The following is a 23,218-nucleotide window of genomic DNA, read 5'->3' as shown; positions in this document are numbered from 1 at the left end:
TAGAAAGAGTCAAGGAAAGGAATAAATTAAAAAAAAAATCATGAGGGGGATCCCTGGGTGGCTCAGCAGTTTAGTGCCTGCCTTCGGCCCAGGGAGTTACCCTGGAGTCCAGGGATCTAGTCCCACGTCGGGCTCCCTGCGTGGGGCCTGCTTCTCCCTCTGCCTGTGTCTCTGCCTCTCTCTCTCTCTCTCTCTCTCTGTCTTTCATGAATAAATAAATAAAATCTTTAAAAAAAATCATGAGAACAGTAGGGCAGGGTGAGAGAATAAGGTCAGCCCCTATCCAGCAGCATCAGCACTTACACCCCTCAGGATAGAAACCAGGCAAACACCTGGATAGAGGACACGATGTGCCAGCTGGGGGGGAAGAACCCACCTAGATCCTTCTTGATAGAGCATGGACCCATTCCAGGATGTGGCTCTCTTCACTGCTCACCGATGAGACTAGGAAGGTGGTTGCAGCCCAGTGAGGAGGGAGATGAAGCCCTGACCACAGAATTAAATTTACTGAATTGAGCTTTTTATTCCATCCCTTCTTGCTTCCAGCATCCATGAAAACTTCCAAAGTTTCATTCAATACAGGGATCCCAAAACACACATCAAAGAGGTCTGATGAGGCAGGCTGGTCTTGGCAGTATTGCTTTTCCTCCCAGCTCTGGGCAGCGTGAATCTTGTTACGTTCTGTGCCTCTCCTGCCCTGTTCTCTTTCTTCCGGCCTCACTTCTGTTACAGGACTGAGTTCCTACAATGAAAAACCAAAGAGATTCTTGCTTTCAGTTAACAAATAAATTAAATTGAAAGTCTGGGTCACAGCCACATGTTGGGATTGTTTGCAGTGAGATATATAATAAGTTATTTAGAGGGAAGGTGTGTCTTTCATATATAAATAACCAAGATATTGATACGGTCACTAGATAACATTTCTGTTGAAACCAAGGAATAAATGATAATTTCTAGATGATAAAGCAAGGGTTTGTTAGCCAAGTTCTATGGACATGATGAACTAAGGTCCAAGAATCCCTGAAATTATATGCATCAATATGAACATGCATTTTTCTGGGTGGGGCATCCACAGTGTACATTAAAGTTTCAGAGGGAGCCTCTTGACCCCCAAAGTTATAAGCTGCTGTTTTAGAGGTTACCGCCGTGTAGACATTGAGTTTTATTGCGAGAATTCTGTCTTTGTGATTTCTCTAAAGCTGTTCCTGCTGCTTTGACTAGTGCGGGTCTGGCTGAGCTTTAACCTTCAAGGGGTTGCTGTTATTAGAAACATTTGCAATCCTTAAAGTCAACATGAAAGGTAGAAAAAAAGAAGAGGGAATTTGCCGCCTATTGACTCTAAAAGCAATACGAATGAATTCAGTTCGTCTGTATGTATAATAATTTTTGTTGTGCCAGTTTCCATGGCAACTACTTCTTTAAAATATTCTACTCTTTTAACACTTGGGTTTATTAATTTGATCACCTTATTCTCAGGCATTGGCACATACCCATAATTTTTTACATACTATTCTTTGAAAAATGAGAAAAACCTCTTTCTTCGACTATTTCTTTTTATCTGTTTTGCGATAGCCAAGAAGGAGTTGGATCTCATTTTAACAGGACATATAGGATAGATCCAGATTTTGTGGGACTTGAAGCTGATAACAGCTATAGGCCCCTCTTTAAGGAAAAAAATAAATATTGTGAATTCATCAGTGATAGGGATTTTCTTTGGACCTTGGGCAAATGAAAGGTCCTGAAGTTTAGGCTTAATTAGCATCACCGCATGTGAATACGTGCACATGGAGAACAGACCTATTTAACTTTTTAATATTGGGGTCAGGAATTAATTTTGGCTATTTTTGCTTTACTCTGAAAACAAGTCTACCCTTAAGAAGAACTACCTGGTCAAATCATGTATTCATTGTTAGCTTGAGGGATTGATACAAACTTAGACTATGCCTGGATCCATAAGAATTCAAGTACCACAAACATCTAGTACCAAAGGGGCAGCTAAGGGGAGAACTGATTGAGTTAACAGGTTCAAAAAAAGAGGGAAAACTGACTCTAGAAACTTGTTCTTTTGAGATGCTCAGAGAAGTGTCCTGGTTTAGAAAGAAAAAAACCGACACAACAAAGAAGCTTTGTTCTAAAAGGTAGGTTTTTGCTTTGTACTCACTGGCTCTGAATAAATTAGTAAGGGGAAACCAGTGTTACCATAGAACTACCAGTGGGACTTAGGTGCTACAAAAGTCATTTGTGAATAGGATGATAGAACAAGAGAGATTGGGAGGAGTTCCACAGAAAAAATGTGTTATACAAACAATATTGGTATGAGCATACAAACACAATTTCCAAATGTGCCGTTAATAATTTCATTTTATAATTAATATGTAGGCTGCTAACAATTCTGAATTTATTGAAGAAATAATCTCCTTGCAGCAAAACAAAGCTCGTCTGGCTTTGGGAAGCAACAGGCGTAGGAAAAAAAACTTGTAAAGATTCTTACTATAAGGTCAAGGTCAAAACATTGCCTTTCTTCTTCTGCTTCACTGAATAATGTAAAGATGTCTGGAAAGGAGCCAATCAATTAAAACCATAGCCAGAGGGAATTGTTCGGGGAGAAGGCTTGTGGCAGTAGCAGCCCATGAAAACATTCCCTTCTCTTTCTGTCTTCCCGAGTGAAGAATAAATCCTGATTAGCCCATATTAAAGAAGGGTACTCATTTGCCAGTGAAATGTAGAAATTGCATCTTCTGAACAGCATGGTATCTAATTATCCTTATAGAAAATAATTTTATTTTTCTGTTACATACTTTAAAAAGACATGATATTTCCTTGGGCATGATTATTCTTCGGCTGTGTGCAAATAACCCCATTTAGAGTAATATTTAAAACTCTCTATTGGATTTCTTGAGAGTTTCTGGTTGATTAGGACATCTGAGTAGATAACATGGTAACATGTTGGTGTGGTGACAGAAACAATACTCCAGGGTGGTCTACACCCAGGACTCATAAAACTTGAAAATATACCATACATTTTTCATTAATACATGTACATACACACATACATATGTGTGTTTGTGCGTGTGTGGTACGTTTTGTGGGACGATGTGAATCTCATCAGTAGTAATATGTGTGGTAATCGTTAACAAAGTTCTCCCAGTGTGTCAGTGTCTTCACCTTTTGGGTGCATGGTGGGACCGAATTCCGTAATTCCATGGTCCTTTTATTGTTAGGTTTGGACCACGTGACTAGGTCTAGCTAAAATTTAGGAGCAAAGATGACATTTGTTACTCTGGTTGATTGCAAGGCTTTTTGCTCTGTGATATTTGAAATGGTGGCTGTTCTGTGAGTCTGTGTTTCTGAATGGCAAAGAAGAGCAGAATGCCCAGTTCACCTGTTACGGATTTGTAATATAAGAAGTAAATCTTTTCCCTTTAAATCATTGAAAATTTGGGGTTGTTTGTTATCATTGCATACCTGAGTCTACTCAGATTTCTGTAATTATTATAAGGGCAGATTTGGGGACAATTTACCAAAAGTATAATTCTGATGACTTAGGTTGGAGAAAAATCTTAGAGTTGCCATCTCGAGAAATAAAGGGCGGTTGTTTCAATTTTTACACATTGCAGTTTGTTTTTTGACTAGAACTCCAAAGAGTTTATTGTACTGTAAAAATTTTTAGGACCTTAAGCTGCACAAATCACTTGCAAAATTCATTTTTGCCTCTAGAGTTGCTCATGGACTGTTTTCAGTAGTTGAAACCAGTTCTCACTGCTGAGGAGACCCCGTAAGTAATGTCAGTTTTTTTCTTAGCAAAGTTGAAGCTTCAACTAAACATAAACTTGATTTATAATACTTTTAAATGCAAAATTGATGGATTTTTTGGGAGGGGTCTGTCATTAAACACATTTTATTGACATAGGATTTTACAGCCACAAGTATGATAGAGTGTTGGGGAATGCCTAAAAATGCTGAGTTTGTTGGCAGAGTCTAGATGATTCTTAATTTCCAACAGAATGTCACTTTTTGGAGGCAGGAGCCGACTGTTGTATTATTTTAGCCAGGCTTCTTGAAAGATTAGCCTATAATTTCTTTCTCTACTCTCTGACATTTTTACTCACTCTTGTGAAGTTTTAGTCACCATCTCCACGCTAAGCCAGCTCTGGAAAAGGTCTCTAATTTGCTCCAAATCACCAAGATCTTTTGACACATTTCAGACTTATTATTTTGATCTCTCTGCAGCTTTTGAAATCGACCCATCATTTCCTTCTTAAAACTCTTCCCTCCCTTGTTCCCTGATACCACTCTAGCTTGGAGTTTCTATTGGTCTCTGTATCAGAGCCTAGTCATGGGTTCAAGAACTATACTGAAAATATTCACTTGCTGCTGCTTTGATTAGGATCCTCTATGGGACTTCTGCATTCAACAAATCAAGTGGAATTCATTATCTTCCCCTCCCCAAGTGTCTCTCTACCTTAAAGCCTGTTCTTTTTTATTTCCATTCTTGATGAATGAAGCTTCCATCTATTGAGCTATTAAACCAGAAACATGGGAGTCATTATTGATCCTTCATATATAAGTGTTTAAATCCTATTGTTTCAATTGCCTAAATATCTGGAATTTATCTATTTTTGGTAAAGCTGCCATATTTCTTTTTTGCCTTTTTTCCCCCCATGAGTTGATATAGCAGTTTCCTAACCAGTTTACTTCCCCCTTGTCTTAGTTTTCTGATTTATCTTCCACAGGGCAGTCATAATGATCCTTCCAAAGACAAATCAGAACATTTCACGCCTTTCAGCAAAACCCATCAGTGGTTCTCCATTGATTTAGAATTATACTCCAAATTCCTTTGTATGGCACACAGTGCCCCTTGGAAAGATTAGCTACCTCAATTTTTGTTTACTGCTTGCCTCCTGTATGTACACTCTGGAATTCTGGAATTCCTTAGGTCTCCAAATATCTATATTTTCTTTTACCTTTCAATGAGGTTGTTCCATCTGCTTATAATTGGATAAACAACTGTTCCAGTGTGTCTAGAATTTACCTAGGTTTAGCCCTAAAGTCTCCTCTTTGCCAGGCAGCAGCTCATTCCCAGGCAAATAGGGATGGTTTATCACCGTAGTTCAGAATATTGTTTCCCCTTAGTTTTCTGTATTTGTTTTTCAAGAACATTTATGTTGACTTCTTCTAAAATTCTGTTCCAACTCAATTTTTCCTTCAGGCTGAAATTTATCTGCATATCCTCCAACGTATTACCATATTCCATTTTTTAAAAAAGATTTTGTTCATTTATTCATGAAAAACACACAGAGAGAGGCAGAAATATAGGCAGAGGGAGGAGCAGACTCTCTGAGGGGAGCCTGATGTGGGATTTGATCCCAGGACCCCAGGATCACAACCTGAGCCAAAGGCAGACACTCAAACACTGAGCCACCCAGGCATCCTGGGATTTCCATATTCTACTTTAATATGATCCTGCTACAGTTTGTGCCATTTGAAGAGAATACATCTGCATCTGTAGCTCAGACACATCTAGCACAGTGTTAAACACATGGTAGGCCATTGATAAAGATTCGTTGTACTGTACTAGAAAAAACATTCAGGGCATTTATCTTAATGCTCTATCTAGTGAGTATCATGAATACTTTGCTGATTGTATAAGTGAAATGTTTCTGTTGTTTTCACCTTGAAATAAAATGTATTACTTTTCCTCATCAAATTAACTGCCATTATTTAACTCAAAAGTAGTGATGATTTTTCTTGTTCTTTTAATAGATCCACCATTTGTATATTTAACCCTCGTTTGAACATTTCTCCCCTGTTTCTTCTCTCCCAAGAGATTTAGAGATGTTTGGATTATTTCAGTGTTTTTTCAAAAAAGGATTTCTTAAAGCACACAATTATGCCCCAAAATGTACTGGGTGCTGTGAAATGCTAGGTATAAACCAAAGAAAATTGACTTCTGTTTTCCAGAAGTTTACAATTGTATACAATTAAGCATACAGAATTAATTACACGATATTTTCTTAAGAATTTCATTTGGCACATGAGTCTGAGAACTACAAATCAAAATTATGGGTATACAATCTGTTGTCCTGAGGATCTCTTCCTATAACATATGAAATGTGTAGCTGATAGAGATGGATAGAGTGGGGTATTACTTGGGAAAACCCCCTAGCCTACCTCCATGTTTCTCCTTTACTCTCACATGACTGATCACACTTCTGGTCCCCAAATATGTGGGGTTGTTCCCCACCAAGCAATTTTCTACAATATTGTCAGGGTGCCCTACAGTTTAACTCAATTCTGATACCTATCTACCAGGAGATAGCTTCATATCCCACAGGTTAAGGGCTCAGTCCCACAGGACTGTTCCACCCCACTGCAGATGCCAAGTGCAAGTTCAGTTTGTCTCCTGTGCTTCTGCCCCATAGTCTATAAACCAGAGGTTCCCATTACCTCCTTCCTGGGTTTGATTAATTTGTTAGGGTAGGTCTGGGAGGGTCCCAAGCACAGGAGCTTCTGTCCTTGTGCGGTTGGTGTATACCTTCCTTGTACATAGATGTATTCACCAATTAAAAAGCTCTCCAAACACCATACTATCAGGATTTTTTAAAAAAAGATTTTATTTATTTATTTTCGAAAGAGAGTGAGCGAGCACACACATGTGTGCGAGCATAGGGAGGGGCGCCCGGGAAGGGAGAGGGGGAAGCAGATTCTGAGCTGATCGCAGACCCCAGTGCGGGGCTTGGGGCTCCATCCCATGATCCTGAGATCATGACCTGAGCCAAAACCAAGAGTCTGGAGGATGCTTAACTGAGTGAGCCACCCAGTCACCCTACTATTGGGATTTTTGTGGAGGCTTCATCACGTAGGTTCATCAGTTATTAATTCTCTTCTCAGCTCTTCTCCCCTTCTAGGGAATGAGGGGTTAGGGGTTAAAAACTAAGCTTCTAGTCATGGTGTGGTTTTCTAGCAACCAGTTCCCATCCAGGAGCCATCCAGAAGCTCCTCTGAACCAAAGACATTTGCATCACCCAGGAAATTAAAGGCTATTTTGAACCCTGTGTCAGGAACTCAGGTCAAAGACCAAATAATAGGAAAAAAGATATTCCTGGTACTTCCATCACAGGAGCTCAGTGGCAGGGGGGAGGGGCAGAGACCGTTGTATGTGTTTTTTAATTATCTCACAGGTATTTACTTTCTTGGTTACCAAAAACAACCAAAAAAGGCTTACTATTTGAAACACACAACAGGATCTTTCTCCTTTCCTTTCATTGATTTGTTTTAAATTTTAGCTATCCTATTTTTAATGTTAAGGAACTTCTTGTCTCCCATTGTTCCTTTTCAATGGCACTCTGTTTCTTATTGATATAAACTCATTTCTTAGAAAATGTTAATGATAGGGTTTAAAAACCACTTCATTCTATCCTGCGTTGTCTTTGTTTCCTTGGTAGCCATACTTTGCCCTGTTTATTTTTCCTGTTAGAGGATTCTCTCAAGGCTGGTGTTACTTGGCTGTTTATTTATATTAAGAGTGAGGCAATAGAAAACTGATTGAAAGCCTTGGGTCAGAAAGGCTTATCTGCTGATGCCTTATTCTGAGAGGACTCAGCCTTTTCATTAGAAGCCTTCAAGTTTGTGGTGTCTTTGGGACTATTGGGTTTTTGGGAGGGAGAGGAAGCCTCTAATATACTGCCCTGGGCGGGGATTTAAGCCTAGATTGTGGCATTCTAGAAGAGGGGGGCTGGGGATTACTAGTCACTTGTGGAATTTCACGTGTCCACTCCGTGTTCCTACCTCCTACACCTTACTTATGTTTGAAGCCTTCGGGTTTGATTTCTCCAGGGAACTAACCTCTCATCTTTTAGGGAGGGTGGTAGGGGATGATGGTGGTGGTGGAGATAACCACCAGTTTGGGAGGGGTGGCTGGGATCAGCCTGTGGATCCAATTTCTTTATATAAGCTTTCCTCTGAATTTGTCTTTTCTAGTCACTAAAATGCAATAGAGTGTGTTGTTGGCACAGCCACCTCTGTAGAACACCTCTACAGAGGTAAGAGGATGTGGTTGGAGTGGATGAACTGAAAATTAGGCTTCTTTAGGAATTCCAGAAAAAAATCACATAGCCAAACTGTCTAATCACCAAAAAAATATTCTGTGCAGGAATCTCTTTTTACTAGTTTTCAACAGGTTAGTTTCATGTAAAATAAAGACCCGACAATAAATGTCTTAACACTTTTCAAGACCAAATTTCCACTTGATATTTTTGTTTGTTTGCTGTCAGATGTTACTAAGGATTAAGATTTAAAAAAATTTTCCACGTGGATATATATAAAAAGGAACCCTTTCATTCTTCATGTTTTGTTGATTCTGTTTCCTAGTTTTCTTACTTTCAGTTGCCTGCACCATGGGGAAACCACCCTCATTGCTCAGTGTTCTGATGAAAATGGCAAGACCTTCCACACTTGCAAGGCAGCCTTTCTTGGCTTATTTCAACCCCTCCCCCATGCTGCTGCCATAATGAAGGCTTAAAATCAGGCATAAGTGTAACACCAGAGCAGAGATACTTCACCTGAAATCATCCATGATGGTGAACTTTACAAGTCTGTAAGCCCTTTGAATCATAGATAAAAAATTGTGTTCGTGATTATTTTAGGGAAGAAGTGTTGAATTTTATCATATCTTTGATAGAGCCTGTGATACTCCCAAGTAGATTCAAAATGATGAATAACGAGGATGATAGCTGATGATCTCAGCGCACACACTCATACATGCACACACACACACACACACACACACACACAGTCTCCATTATTTATCTGGAAACATGGTTGTTAGACATCCAAGTGGCATCTGTGATTGATCACTCTTCTTTTCTCCCCGTATAATGGTAGTAAAAGAATGACTGTTAGTGAAGTGTCTGTCAGAGTGAACCACAAATATGTTCATTAGAAAACAGGCTGTTAAAGTGGATCTAGTATAAATATATTTTGCATATCACAAAGACACCTAAATTTTTTTTAAAGATTTTATTTATTCATGACACACACACACACACACACACACACACAGGCAGAGACACAGGCAGAGGGAGAAGCAGGCTCCATGCAGGGAGCCCGAGGTGGGGCTCGATCCTGGGTCTCCAGGATCAGGCCCTGGGCTGAAGGCAGGTGCTAAACCACTGAACCACCCAGGCTGCCAAAAGACACCTAAATTAAGGAAAGCTGTGGAAGAGCAGAGAGCCATTTTTCAATTATATATCACCAATGTGGTATTTTTTGATGTCTTACTCAGTAATTGAAAGGTCTGAAAATGCCATACCTGTCTATGTCATTTGGGGTCATTGCTTTTAATGCAGGCAGTGAGTCTAGAAATCCTACCCAACTCGGAACAATCATGCTTTGACTTATTCCTATTTGTGCAATTACCACGATTGCACCTCATTGAACACTTTTATGTTTATGCACATGAATATTTATTGGGAAATAGACCTGGGCATTAAAGAAAAAAAAAGTCATCCAGCTTCCTTGACTTCGTCAGGTTGTTTGTGGAGAGGCTATTTCACAAACACACAAGCTACAAATCAAAAGGATGTGACACCTTTTTATATTATCAGGCAACATGGTGAAGAAAAAAATGAAATGGAGTTTGTGAACTTTATTACTCAGGGTGACAAGTTAATATGTGGGTGATGGTGTGCTGCTCCTAAATGAGATTTGTTGCATCCTCAGAACTGTGTAAAATGTCTAAAGAGAGAGGGAAGTTTCCATGCCATAGACAGTAGCATGGGCTCTCCTGAGGAAGTGAGATTGGAAACTTGTAAGTTTGCAATCGTTCGCAGGCGATAAAGTGTGTGAAGTGGAGAGCAGCAAGAGACTGTGCTTGCATGAAGAATTTTAATGACTGAAACTTTCTTTTCTTATTAATTTCAACATAGAAAGGGCAGTGAGATAAGGAAGTCATCAATCTTGCAGACATCTTTTTCCCCTACAAAAGGCAATGGTTGATTTGGTACAAACATCATAGAGCAGGAAGCCAGAAAATAGAATCAAATCAAACATGATTTTATAGTTGTTATCGTTCCTAAGAATATCTATGCTCCCATAGGCATATGTCTAAGATAGGAGAATTATATTGGAATTCTTGGTCTGCGCACTGAGGGGCTGTTGGTCATCCGGAACGGATTTGCCTATTGGATATGACAGGGCTGCTCTACGAGGCCTCGCTGTGCCTGCTTTTGGACCTACTCATGATTCGAGGTGATGTTTCCACTTTGCACGTAAGACAGGTGGGTTATGTTACTTGCTGGGTAGAAAGGATGGCAGGAGATGAGTTACCTGAAACTATCTGACTCATCACTATCCCCTTCATATTGACGTAATGTTGGAAGAGGATCACTGAGTCATATAGAACTAAAGCATTCTTTTCAACTTGCCTGTTGGGCTCTTGTCTGTCCTGCCACAATAGACTGTGTAGATGGAAACCAGACAGACTCAAATGAATTGTCTGATTAAATGGGCCAACTGTTTCAATTGTGACACAAATAAAGGATATTTCTGTATCAATTTCTACCTGTATACCTTGTTATCTCATATTCACATATGTTTTCCAGAAAAGACTTGGAAGTCTTAGAGAACTATTTTGAAATCCTTGTGAAAACCTAAGATTGAGGATCACAACACTTTTTCCTTTTCATATGGGTATTCACAATTTAAATAGCTTTACATCTTTGTTTTTTCTTTTGACAAATGAAAAATAACTAATTTTGCTCCCCATTGGAGGTACTAAAATAGGATTATTGACAGGACACTTGGAGCTGTCCACCTGGCCCACGGTTCCTACATTTTTTTCTGAGATAGCACTAAAATATTTGACCAAAAATTGCATAGTATTTCCCAGATCAGACCCTTATTTATTTATTTATTATTTTTATTTTATTTATTTTTTTAAAGATTTTATCCATTTACTCATGAGAGACACAGAGAGAGAGGCAGAGACAGGGAGGGAGAGGGAGAGGCAGGCTCCTTAAGGAGCCTGATGCAGGACTTGATCCCCAGACCCTTAGGATCACAACCTAAGGCAAAGGCAGACACTCTACCACTGAGCCACCCAGGTGCCCTAGGCCCTTCTTCATAAAAAAAAATAATAATAATACCCAGCTATAAAAGAGTAGAATGTGTATTTGCAGTGTATTATTCCTTATTAAACCAGTGAACAAAATGGCCTTAAAGGGACATTCAATTGAATCCAAGAAAACATTATTTGAGGACCTATTATATGTTGAACCTTGTGAAGGGCATTGGGGAGAAAAAGACAAACATTATACAATCTACAAATTAAGTAAAGATGTTAAACAACTCTAACACAATGTAATAAGTGCTATGATAAAAAATTTGGTTGTGTGATTTCAGTGTCAATAGACTTCTGATTCAGTTCATTTCATCTGCCCAAGAAAATATTTTTGTAGTGAGGAAATGGCACCACTCCTCACCACTGGGAATTACTTTTTATTAAGTGGTTATTTACTTGGATAATTTTACCAGATATTTCTTTAAAGATGATATTGAGGGAAAATAAAACTTTTTAGTACAACCATCTTTGGCTTATAAACTGTGATTAGTGAGTGCATGGTGCATATGTAGCCTCCTGCCCATCTGGTCTTTTGTTGAAGAACTAAATAATTGGTTTCTGTAGGATCTAGTATGATACTAAAGCCAAGTCCTCACTGGATTAATTTTATCATTCTCTTCTTTGGGCCATTTTTTTTTTCTAATTGAGAACGTTTATTGAGTATAAAAGTAATTGCTTCATAGTCCTCAGAAAAACTATTGTGACTATGCCCATGATTTGCTCCTTATCCTAAGACCAAAATTTAAGTTATCTTTTTGTCTGAGACTTTTTCAGTTTTATTTTTTACCACTTGGAAAAAAGAAACCATTGCATATTCCAATCCTGGAAGTCCCTGAATTTCAGAACTCTGAATGTAGGGCAAGTATGAAAGAATTAGGAAGTGAGTTTGGCGGGAACATACCTTAGCATAATAAAGGCCATATATGAAAATCTTACAGCTAACATCATACTTAATGCTAAAAAACTGAGAGCTTTTCTTCTAAGATTAGGAATGAGAAAGGATGCCCAGTCTTTTTTTGAAGATTTTATTTGCTTATTTATTTGAGAGAGAGAGAGAGAGAGCTAGAGAGAGAGAGAGAGAGAGAGAGAGAGAGCATGAGTAGGGAGAGGGACAGAAAGGGAGAGGCAGAGAATTTCAGGCAGACTCCATGCTGAGTATGGAGCCCAAGGTGGGGCTGAGTCCTACCACTCTGACATCATGACTGAGCCCAAATCAAGAGTTGGATACTCAACCAGTAGAGCCACCCAAGCTCCCCAAGGATGTCCACTCTTACCACTTTTATTCAACATTGTAGTAGAAGTCCTTGCCACAGCAATTGGACAGGATAAAGAAAAAGCATCCAGATTGATAAGGAAGAAGTTAAAACTGTTGGTCTTTGCAGATGACATGTTATTATAGAGAAAACTTTAAAGATTCCACCAAAAAGCTATCGGAAGCAATAAATAAATTCAGTAAATTTGCAGGACACAAAATTAATACATAGAAGTCAGTTGTATTTCTATGTACTAATAATGAAATAGCAGAAATAGAAATTAAGAAAACAATTCCACTTATAATTGCACTAAAAAAAATAAAATACCTAGGAATAAACTTAACTAAAGAGGTGAAAGACTGCGGGATGCCTGGGTGGCTCAGTAATTAAGCATCTGCCTTCAGCCCAAGGCATGATCCTAGAGACCCGGGATTGAGTCCCACATGGGGCTTCCTGTATGGAGCCTGCTTCTCTCTCTGCCTCTGCCTGTGTCTCTGCCACTCTCTGTGTGTCTCTCATCAATAAATAAATAAAACCTTTAAAAAAAAGAGGTAAAAGACCAGTACTCTGAAAACTATAAAATATTGATGACATAAATTGAAGATGACACAAAGAAATGGAAAGATATTCCATGCTTAAGGATTGAAAGAATTAATATTGCTAACATGTTCATACTATCCAAAGGAAACTGTAGGTTCAGTGCAATCCCAGTCAAAAGATCAACAGCATTTTTCACATAACTGGAACAAATACTACTAAATTTTCATAGAACCACAAACAACTCCCAATAGCCAAAGCAATCTTGAGAAAGAATAATGCTCAAGGTATTACAATCCTAGATTTCAAGATATACTACAAAGCTGTAGTAGTCAAAAACAGTATGATATTGGCACAAAATAGACACATAGATCAATGGAAGAAAATAGAAAGCCCCAGAAATAAATCCATGCTTACGTGGTCAATTAATCCATGACAAAGGTGGCAAGAATATATAGTGGGGAAAAGGCCATCTCCTCAATAAATGATGTTAGGAAAACTGACCACTATATTCAAAAGAATGAAACTAGACCACTTCCTTACACCACACACAAAAATAAACTCAAAATGAATTGAAGAACTGAATGTGAGACTTGCAACCATAAAATGCTTAGAAGAAAAAAAAACAGTAATTTCTTTTTCTTTTCTTTTCTTCCTTCCTTCCTTCCTTCCTTACGTCCTTCCTTCCTTCCTTCCTTCCTTCCTTCCTTCCTCTTTCTTTCTTTCTTTCTTTCTTTCTTTCTTTCTTTCTTTCTTTTTCTTTCTTTCTTTCTTTCTTCTTTTTTCTTTCTTCTTTCTTTCTTTCTTTCTTCTTTCTTTCTTTCTTTCTTTCTTTCTTTCTTTTTCCCTTCCTTCCTTCCTTTCTTTCTTTCTTTCTTTCTTTCTTTCTTTCTTTCTTTCTTTCTTTCTTTCTTTCCTTTCTTTCTTTTCTTTCTCTTTTTTAAAAAAGAGGCTCCAGGTGGCTCAGTGGTTTAGCGCTACCTTAGCCCAGGGCATGATCCTGGAGACCCAGGATCCAGTCCCACGTACGGCTCCCTGCATGGAGCCTGCTTCTCCCTCTGTCTGTGCCTCTGCTTTACTCTCTCTCTCTGTGTCTCTCATGAATAAATAAATAAAATCTTTAAAAAAATAGAAATACTGCATGATGTTGTAATTCCCCTACTATTTACAGAAAAACTAATTTGAAAAAAAATATATGCACCTGTATGTTTAATCCAGCATTATTTACAACAGTCAGGATATGGGAGCAAGTCCAATGTTTATCGGTAGACTCATGGATAAAAAAGATATGAGAAATATGCACAATGGGATGTAGTCATAAGAAAGGATGAGATCTTGCCTGTTGCCACGATGTGGGCATACCTAGAGGACATTATGCTACGTGTGGTAAGTCAGACAGAGACAGACAAACAAGTGAATTAGCAAACAAAAGCAGAGACAGATCCATAACCATAGAGAACAAACCGATGACTGCCAGAGGAAGGGAGTGAGGGGACAGGCAAGATGGGTGAAAGGAAGTGGGAGGTACAGGCTTCCAGTTATGGCATGAATAAGTCACGGGGATGAAGGGGACAGCATAGGGCATAGAGTCAGTGGCAGGGCAGTGGCGTTATATGGTGACCAGAGTAATGTAGAGATTTGCGGAACCCCTATGTTGTTCACCTGAAACTAATGTAACTTTGTGTGTCAACTATACTTCAATTACAAAGTAAATAAATATAAGAAGAGAAGAATTAGGGGTACCTCGTCATCTTCTCTGTGTGTCTCAGGTCTATCTTTGTCCTGTTGGCTACTGACGCCAGAAACCCGGTACAACAAGCCTTCCTCCACAATCACCTTCCGAGCACCCACAAGGAGCCTCCTTGGCTGGCCACCGTCTTGCCTTTACAGCTTTACTTCCCTTTGTCATCCTGCCTGCCAGGATCTGACACTTTTTTTTTTAAAGATTTATTTATTTATTCATGAGAGATACAGACTGAGAGAGAGAGAGAGACAGAGACAGAGACACAGGCAGAGGGAGAAGCAGGCTCCCCGCGGGGAGCCTGATGCGGGACTTGATCCTGGATCCTGGGATCCCAACCTGAGCCAAAGGCAGGTGCTCAACCACTGAGCCACCTGGGTGTCCCAGGATCTGACACTCTCAGCACTGTTCTGGAAACCCCACTGGGCCTGATCTCTTCCCCTCATCTCCAGCGCTTGCACTGGCTCAGCTTTCTCTTGGTTGTAGCTTTGGGGATGAATGCCCTGTCCCCTTGCCCAGCTCCTCAGTGATGCAAACTGGAAACCAATGCAGTCAAGCCATGTTAACCAAGCAGAAGGAACATGGTCATCCCAGGAGTGGCCATAGCAAAGGAGTTCTTGGCTATAGAGAAGAGGTCCTGGACACTTTCTGTGAAAGGATACAACTTGTGTCTTTTTAGTTAAGAAATCCAGGGGACTTGGGTGAAGGCTAGTGAATCACTTGAAACGATAGGAATTGTATTGTATAAGTAAATAATACCAATTAACCTGATATTTGATACCGGTTTCTACTGCCCAGTGTTCTAAGGCTGTTTTACAGAATGATTTCTCCTAAGTAAATTGTCTTACTCTTCTGAGTGGAGCCTCAGTAGCCTAGCTACCTAAACTGCGAAGAACTGATAGAGTTCTCAATCTCCTTGAAGGATGGTTTTTAAAAAACCCCATAAAGCAAAATTATGTCACCTTAGGTACATTATGAATTTAAAAGCACACAGTTAGCCCTGCCAGATTTTCCTTTGCCTAGGAGGATTGGAATAATTGTATCGTAAGTGCAGACAAAAATGAGATTTCTCTCACAGGCAGATTTTTGTGATTCCGCTCTGCACTTTTATTTAGACATTTTGTTCAGTTTCTTAGAGGAGCTAAATAAAATTGCTGCAGAAAGGCCAGAGGGGGGCACCAAATAATCATGATTGATAGAGTGGTTGGTCTGAGCAGTTGTGGGAGGCTCAGGCATCAGGATCCTGAGACCTCTGTGTCCCTTTGGACCATTTTGAGCAGAAAGCACATTGCAGTTTTTCTGTTTACCGCATTATTGTCGAACCAGGAGCTAACACCTCCACTTTAGAAGCCTGCAAAAGTACTCAAGGAATGGGGAAGCAGCAGTTGGCAGGATCTGTGGTTGCAAACGTCTTAGAGTCTCTGCACTCTTAAACCTTATTTCACTAATCAGAGCTGAACTGTAGGAGGAATTGAGAAATAAACTTCACTTGGCCTTAGAAGGTGCTGGCATGGGTCTTTCTCGACCTTTTTCTCTGAGGCAGGAGGATTACTGGCTAGCTTTAATTGTTCTTGGTAAATTTGCCGAAGTGTTTCTTTGGTCTTCAGGATGAGGGATAAATTTATCGCATTTTAAAATTCATTTTTGTGTTTGGCTCTTTGAGAAAAGCCTGTTTCCTTTGTCTTAGGAGGGATTTCTAAGTAGAAGATAACTTTAAAAGCATCTCACCGCAACTGGTGCGGTTTCTCTCGTGTGGAAAAGTTGTGTTTCATGTTGTTGGTATTAGCTACCCCTTGGGGTCTGTAGTTTGCTTATATGTCCTTATTTGCGGTGGACTAATTTGAGGCAGAGGGCAGGTGGGGTGTGTGTGTGCTTGGGACGAGGGCAAAGCGGTTGGGATTTCCTCTGCTCAGGTGAGGAGGATATAGGTGTGCCTTCTGGGTTCTTCACCAACCCTCAAAGGGTTCTAAGTCTTCGTGAGAAATACATGTGAGTACCAAAAGTGATTAGTTACCATCATGGGAAATTTAAGGTTCATTTTGGCCCCAGACTCCCATTTACCAACTCAGTTCTCCTTTTCGATTTTCTGTACGTTCAAGGGGGTTGGCCAAAGTCCTGTCCATCTCATTTTGCAAGGTAACATCTGTGCTTGCTGTTTTCCCCTGATGGGAGCGCACGACAAGTGAACCTGGACATGCACAACTATTCTGACTCAGGGAGACAGAGCCCGTGAGGATCCCAGTAAATGCCGGCCCCTTTCTGTGTCACATTTTTTTTTTAAAATTTATTTATTTATTTATTTATTTATTTATTTATTTATTTATTTATTTAAAAAATTTTATTTATTTATTTGAGAGAGAGAGCATGCACAGGACAAAGCAAGTACTAGGGGCAGGGTAGGGGGAGGGCGGAGGGTAAAGGAGCTCCCTGGATGCAGATTCCCCACTGAGCGGGGAGCCAGGCCAGCCAGCCTGGGATCATGGCCCCAGCTGAAGGCAGATGCTTAGCCGACTGAGCCACCCACCCACGCACCCCTCTATGTCACATTTTAAGTTCGCGGTTTAAGAACCTGATTCCTGGAGCCAGACTACCTGAGTATGAATCTGGGCTCTGCCTTTTACTACCTGTATGACTTTGGCAAGGTGCTCGGCCTCTCATGCCTCAGTTCTTCCTCTGTAAAGTGGAATAATAGTACCATAGGGTTATTGCGAGAATTAAATGAGTTATTATATGTACAGCAGTTAGACAGGGCTTGGCATGCAGTGTTTCAGACGGTACGTGCTAAATAAATGTTTACAGGCAGTGTAAAACCTGTTATACCAGGCTCATAAAATATTTATTTTTCCAGAGAATCTCCCCATCAGGTGATTTTTTTTTTTTTTTTTTAAATATGGATACATATTGACTTAGGTGTTTCCTGTGCTCTTCCTGGCTGGTTATTTCGGGCCTCTGCTGCTATCTCTTATGCCAAAATCTTGTACAAAGATCACATTACAACTGACTCCTCAACGTAATTTATTTAACAAACATTTATATAGCACTTACTATGTGCCCCACGCTGTTTTAAACACTATACAAATATTAACTCATTTAATCCTCATTATGACATGAGAATACTTGTTGAATTTCAATTAAGTGATGTGAGAAAATCCTTTATACCAGTGTCTGACATGATAATCCTTCAGTAAATATTTGTTGAAGGAATGAATACCTGTGAGTGACTCAATCAATCTGTCTATCTCGTTTGCTATCAAAAAGCAAACAATACACCAGGATGTTATATTAAGTAGCCTAATGTATTCTCAGACCCTGGAAACAGTTGAGACTCTTCTTTCACAGCTGTTTTCAGTTTGTCCTGAAGGACTCAAGTAGCCTAAACGTTCTTTCTCAGTATTTAATCCCTTCCTATTTTAATATTCAGTTTAGATGTTTAGCTTTCATAGAATAGGTAAAGTTTTTGGTGACTTGTAGACTTTTATACTCACCTATATTGATAGCTGAATGCTCTATTCTAAATTTCAGTTTTTATCGTGATTTTGGATTTTGAGCAGGAAGTATTAGGATTCTGTTGAAAACATTAAGAGACGCCAATTTTCCTTCACTCTTTGAATTGCATCGTTTATTTTTGTTCTAATTTGGGAAGACATACTTGCATCATATTTCATTTGTCACTGTCCTCAAAAGATTAGCACACAAGTACTTAGTATTTTGTAATGCTTTATCATAATAGAAAACATCTACATATTAAGCCTGAGGAGTAAATTGCCTTAAAAATATGTCAGAGCTATTCAGCATCCATTTGAGAACACTTGAGTGGTAAATGCCAGTTTTTATGAAAGCACAATAAATGTTTTTATTCAACATGCTATTGTCCCAATCAATTGTAGACTCTTTTTATAGTCACCAAATTAGTTGCTTTTAACTTTAGATTGTATTTATTGAAGCACCTGATGTGATAGAAAAGGATCCGTGTAATAAACCTAAGACTTCAATAGTCTCTGTGTCTGCCCCCTTCTTTCTTCACTCTTTGTCTCTAGCTACCAATCAAAATATTTATCTTTTCTTGACTATGACAAGTATCTGGTGAAGTGAGATTTATGTTGTTTTATGGAGCCATTGAAATGTGGCACCTGAAGGGCATTTGGAAAAGTGTGGGTAAAGTTCAGATCCCTTTGGTTGTTATGAAGAGTAGAGATGAGAGAGAAAAATCTGCAACTTCTTATCTTTGAGGTGAAATATTATTACTGCTGCTGGAATAGACCTGGGTGATTGTGAACAAGTCCTGGGCTCAGGAAAGTCAGCAAGTCTTTTAATAGAAGTCACAATATTGATAAAGATAACAGCTGAGGAGTGGACTGCCCCTGTGCCTCATCCGGTGGTCTGAGGTAGAAGGTCAGTTGGAGTTTATGAACTGACATTTGGTAAGATCTGTCCCAAACCCACCATGAGCTGTCAGACTTGAGGCCAAGTGGTTGTTCCCATAACCCTAAAAGTTCTAGTCCAGTTTGGACATCCTTTTTTATGTGCAGCCCTGGATGGGGAGGGACAGTCTTCTCACTGCATCAAGTTTATACATGCAGTTAAGGGCAGAGTCACAAAATGAGGATATCATGGAAAGTCTAGATTTCAGCTGTGCACTGAAGTCTGACATTTTGACAGTATGGACAGTGAGGAGGCCCTCAGACAGAAGTAACAGCTTTCCCATAGGGGTTGTGACATCGTCCAGCTTCAAGGGATACATCTGAACTCTGTCTCCAGAGATAAGAGGTACAAACTGTTGGTCTTAAATCCCTGTAAATGTAGAGGATTCCTGGACATTTAAGGATGGTGATATGGGGCTGGCTTCCTGGAAGAAAAATACTGGACTTGTGTACTTGTTTATAAATCTTATCCATGTAAGTATTTGCAATGTTGTGATTTACAAGAAAAATGTCATCTGGATGACCAAAATATATTTCTCATACTTGATTTTCATCTATGGTTTCTGACTCATAGCTCCCCAAACTCTTGGAATTTCCTCAGTGTCGAGAGTGACCAAGATGTTTCTTTAATGTTAATGAGGTCACTTTTGGACCCCACCAAAGGAAGAGGATTGGTTGCCAGGGAATCAACCATGGGATTAGAAGATTGGGACTTTTGGTTCTAGCCTCAGACTTCTGGAAAGGGGAGGGGGCCTGAAAGTTGAATCAATTGCCAATGGCCAATGATTTAATTGTTGTAATGAAGCCTCCACAAAAATCCAAATAGGGTTTGGAGAGCTTCCAGGTTGGTGAACATGTGGACATTCAGGGAGAATAGTATGTGTGGAGAAGCCTTTGCAACTCTGCGCCTTTTTCTCCTATTTCCTCCTATGCATCTCTTATTTCTGGCTGTTCCTGAGTTATATCCTTTTACAATGAACCAGTGATCTACTAAGTAAAATGTTTCTTTGAGCTCTGTGAGCCACTCTAGCAAATTAGTTGAACCAAGGGAGGGGGCTCTGAGAATTTCTGATTTACAGTAAGAAGCTGGGCGTGTGACTGGCATCTGAAGTAGGGGCACAGGGGTGCAGTCTCGCAGGACTGAGCCCTTCATCTGTGAAATCTGATGCTATTTCCAGGTAACTAGCAATGGAATCGGGTTAAATTATAGGATACCCTGCCGATGTAGGAGAACTGTTTGTTGGTGTTGGGGAAACTCCCCCTGACATGTCGGAATTGGGTCCAGGAACCCAAGAGAATATTTAATAAAAAATTAGGTGGCTCAACAAATATTTGTGAAAAAGATATTGAATAGAAGTAGGAGTTTGAGTCTTGTGCTCATTCACCTGCTGATATGGGAAGTAGGGCCCTCCAGCTTCGGCGTACACGTATATCCACTCTGCAGCTTCCAGCAAGTCCTCTGCTGCCTTTCTGCCTCCTGTCTTTATGATCATGAAAGTTATGGTGTTGTCCTCTGCCCTGCATACCTCCATCACATCAACTTGCTCCCCTCACCTCCTTGGCCTTCCAAATTACAGGTTATTTCAGATAGTTTTTTTTTTTTAATGGAACAGAGAGCCCCCTTTTGTTTTGTTTTGTTTTATGTTTGTGTTTTTCAAACTTCTCTTGACTCTAATCATGGCAGAAAACTTGAAATAGCTGGAAGTTTTCTCTCTGGTGGACAAAGGTGCTCTCTGATTAGATGTTCTAAACATAATGTCAGTCATCAATGCTATTATCCGAATAGGTTTTCTAGTGAATTATTGGAAAATGTTTATTCAAAATCTTCTGAAAAACTTTAAAATCGGATTAGACAGATATATATCTTAGCAGTCTACAATGCTTGAGTTTATGGTTTTCATATCAGTGAACTAATTTAAGCTCCCTGGCACCTTCATGTCAGGCATATTGTGAGGCACACATAGTAGGTTCTTACTAAATATTCAATGGAAAATTAGTGTATTCCAATATATAGTTTTTGAGTGTGCTATTCCATTCTGGCACATTGCCAAATGTAATTGAATAGAAAATACTGTAAAGTGCTCATTTATGACCAAATTTAGAACCTCTTTGAGGTTATTAGAGGTGCCTTTGTCTTCACACAGCTTGGAAGAAAAATCAACTGTTTTATATAGAGATTATATTTGGTTGTTTTCTTAGATTCACAATAGTCCATTATTATAATTATATTTTAGCACAGACTGATAAACAAGACATCAACATTATTATCTTTTCTCTTTCCAGTTTCAATTTTTCCTTCTTCTTAACAGAATTCTTTCTCTAAACTATTTGCAGGCATTTAAATTAAATTAGTATTCTTTAGGTTACATGTGATATAAATTAACATTCTCTCTGGATAAGTGGCTGAGATTATTTTCATAGTTGTGTTATGGACTTTGGTATTAGTAGTATTCTAAGAATACATAACTAAAATTCTGACAAGTTTTTAAAACATTTTCTTTAAAGTAATGCCTACAAATTAGTCCTTTCCTTTTCTTGTTAGTCTAGGGCTAAGACTGAAATACCAGATGGGAAGAGGATCATAAATTTCTGTTATATCTGTATCTAGATCTGCAGGAGGACCTATGAGTAAGTAGAAGCATGGTTATGAATGGGTTCTGGAGCCTGCTTGCTAACATAGGCTTGTTGCTGTGGACATTATAAGGGTTCACTTTTAATCGCTGTCAGCTAGCATGATATCACAAATGCCATAAGAAAATAAATATAAAAAAAAAAAAAAAAAAAAAAAAAAAAAAAAAAAAAAAAAAAGAAAATAAATATATAGTCTTATGAGGATGGCTACATTGACCCCTTTCCCTGAATGACTTGACAAAAGATCTGATTCTCTGTGATGCAAGAGAAAAATATCAGTTGCAGGGTTCTGCTACATAAAGTATATTCTAGTTTAAATTAGTGGCCTATAAAGTTATTATCTTGTTTGAACAAAAATCTTATTAAATTGAGCATGTTTTTACTCCACAAAATGAAATTAAATTTTTAGATGGTTATTTTTCTTTTCAGTTGCAAATTTACTGAGTTAATAGAAAACAAGTCACACAACTTTCCAAAGAATATATTACATGTTTTTGCATTTCGGTTTTCTTTGGCTTTGTGTGATTTTTAGAAAATCTTGTAAGTCGAATGTATTAAAGTAGACATTGAAAGAAAATAACCAGAGCTATAGCAATAAATTTTGCAGATAAAGATTTCTTTAAAGAAATGTTCACTGCGGTATTACTTATATAAATAATTGGGAACTACCAAAGTCTCTAACAATAAATATATTGTTAGAAAAACTGTGACCTTCCCATTAATGGACTATTAGGTAGAATTTAGAAATATTTTTGAAGAGGTTTTAAAAGCAAAAGACATTTTACCAAAGTAAGAAAACACATAACAACAACAATAACAACAAACCCAGAAAACCAACTGCATATACAATAGAATTTTGGTTTGTGAAAACAAGCAAATGAATGGGATAAGGCGAAGTGCTGGGTGCTTTCAGGGCCTTATCATAATTAATCTTCACAGGAGCCCAGTAAGATTGTTCTGGGCAACTTTGAAAATTCCATAGTCAAGGACTGATTGATTCCCTGGATGACTAGTTTCAGGAGATCATTTAAGAACTTGAAAGTCAGAGGTCGGGAGGAGGGGAAGATGGAGGGAGAGGAGGGTCCCCAAGTCACCCCTCCCCACCAAATTACCTAGAAAACCTTCCAATTATCCTGAAAATCTATGAATTCGGCCTGAGACTTAAAGAGAGACCAGCTGGAACGCTACAGGGAGAAGAGGTCGCGCTTCTATCAGGTAGGAGGACGGGGACAAAGAAATAAAGACACCAAAGGCCTCCGAGGGGGAGGGGCCGCGAGGAGCCGGGCTGAGGCCTGGGCGAGGGTCCCCAGGACAGGAGAGCCCCGTCCCGGAGACGCAGGAGCTGCACCGACCTTCCCGGGGGAAAGGGGCTCCAGGGAGGTGGAGCAGGACCCGGAGGGCGGGGAGGCCCGCGGGCTCCCGGGGACACTAACAGGCACCTGCGCCCCGGGGGAGTGCGCCGAGCTCCCTAAGGGCTGCAGCGCGCACGGGGGACCCGGAGCAGCTCGGGGGGCTC

The 23,218-nt window shown here is 39.4% G+C and overlaps 1 long non-coding RNA gene across 1 annotated transcript in view; it reads right to left on the bottom strand.

Moving 5' to 3' along the window:
- Positions 1-394: 394 nt before the first annotated feature.
- Positions 395-23,218, bottom strand: part of LOC118353211 (uncharacterized) — a 34,985-nt gene continuing 12,161 nt past the window's right edge. The window contains exon 3 of the long non-coding RNA XR_004811697.2: positions 395-742. This is a non-coding gene — a long non-coding RNA (uncharacterized LOC118353211). The remainder of the gene's footprint in view (positions 743-23,218) is intronic.

Source organism: Canis lupus, chromosome 33 (genome assembly GCF_003254725.2).
Source record: "Canis lupus dingo isolate Sandy chromosome 33, ASM325472v2, whole genome shotgun sequence".
NCBI lineage: Eukaryota > Metazoa > Chordata > Mammalia > Carnivora > Canidae > Canis > Canis lupus.
This window is presented reverse-complemented; position numbering and strand designations above follow the sequence as displayed.